This window comes from Cebus imitator, unplaced genomic scaffold (assembly GCF_001604975.1).
Source record: "Cebus imitator isolate Cc_AM_T3 unplaced genomic scaffold, Cebus_imitator-1.0 Scaffold146, whole genome shotgun sequence".
Lineage (NCBI taxonomy): Eukaryota > Metazoa > Chordata > Mammalia > Primates > Cebidae > Cebus > Cebus imitator.
The window spans coordinates 333,942-335,821 of NW_016107461.1; positions in this window are offsets into that span (position 1 = coordinate 333,942).

Genomic DNA, 1,880 nt, shown 5'->3' on the forward strand with positions numbered 1-1,880 from the left:
CCCAGGTATTAAGCCTAGTACTCATTAGTTATTTTTAATTTTTTTAATATATTTAATCCGCTGGTCAAGTCACAGTTTGTGAGCTTTCGTATTCCACTATAGCCTGCCGTGCCACAGAAATGCAGCTCAAGAAGGGACGGAGATTTGTGTGAATGTAGCTGCATTCATCAGCATTCCCACTTTACCTCCTGGAAATCATCCAAAGACGTCAAGGAAAATGAAAAACAAAAAGAAAAAAAAGAGCATACCCCATTTTTGGTGAAACTAGGAAACAGGTATATTCTCCAGATTCTAAAATATGTAAAAGGCCACCAAATGCAGCTGTTGGTAGGAGGAAGAAGGGAAAATAGAAACTTTATTGGGTAAGAGGGTCCAGGGTAGAAGATCGAAGTTAGTGCCAGTAAAAATACACGTACTGAAGGCGAGAGGCACATCCTGAGGGGTGAAAGCTTTGCCCCTGTGTAACAGGTCGTATTATTTGTTCAACATTTTCACTGATCCACCCCCCTAGTCTCTTTCCTGTCATCCTGGCCCTTCTGGCCCTCCATGGACAGGAATATCCTGGCTAATGGTTCATCTTTCCCATCCCACTGGCCTCAGGCATGACCGTGAAACTTGCTTTGTCTAATGAAATGTGAGTGAAGTGACAGGTGCCACTTTTAAGCAGAAGGTTTAAAGAGCCAGCATATGATTCTACCCCCTCTCTTTCTTCTCTGCCAAAGACTAGCAGTATCCCAGAGAGGGGCATTTGAATAAAGAAGCTGCATTGCACAGTACAGTCAACCCTCAGGCCACCTTCAGTGGCAGTGAAATGAGTGAAAAATAAACCTTTTTATAAGTTACTAAGATTGGGAGGACATTTGTTAGCGCAACATAGCCCAGCCTATGCAAATTGATATAAATGTTTCCCATAGGAGGTGCAGTGATTATGATGAGCTGCATTTATAGCAGGGGTCTCCTTGAATCTGGGATGGTGCAGAAGAGATAGGTCTATGCAAAAAGCCGCATGTGCAGAAAGAAGTCTGTCTATCTCTAGAGCAGCAGAGAGGCAGCAACTAGCCTGGAAAACTCAGAGGAAATATACAAGTTTTATCATTGCTTGTAGTAGGGCACTAGTAGATGTTGTCTAAAGAATAAATGACTAAGGTTAGTAAATGAGTTAATAATTAGGAAAATCAAAAGACAGAACAAAAATAAGAACCTTCCTAAGTACTAGAAGAACAACATGCAAAAAAAAAAAAAAAAAGAGAGAGAGAATTTACATAATGGAAGACTTCCAAAAACACTGTAAACTGAGTTGGGAGGATCTCTTGAACCAGGTTTCAAGGCCAGCCTGGACAACATAACAAGACCCTGTCTCTAAAAAAATGCCCCCCTCCTCCGCACACACACACCCCTACAAACACAATGAAAACAAAAAACGCAGAGTAATATTTCAGAACAATGCCCAGACATAAATAGGCTAAACTCACAAATGAAAGAAAAAGATATTCTGATTTGATCACTGTGTTGGTGACCTCTGCCTTCTGAATACATGCCTTTGTATAGTGCCTGCCGCTTTGGGGGAAATGGAATATAATTTGCTTCAAACCAGTAGAATATGGCAAAGATAATGGGATGTAACTCTCTTATTCATGTGTTACCTAAGACTCCATCCTAAGCCGGGCGCGGTGGCTCAAGCCTGTAATCCCAGCACTGTGGGAGGCCGAGGCGGGTGGATCACGAGGTCAAGAGATCGAGACCATCCTGGTCAACATGGTGAAACCCCGTCTCTACTAAAAATACAAAAAATTAGCTGGGCATGGTGGCGTGTGTCTGTAATCCCAGCTACTCAGGAGGCTGAGGCAGGAGAATTGCCTGAACCCAGGAGGCGGAGGTTG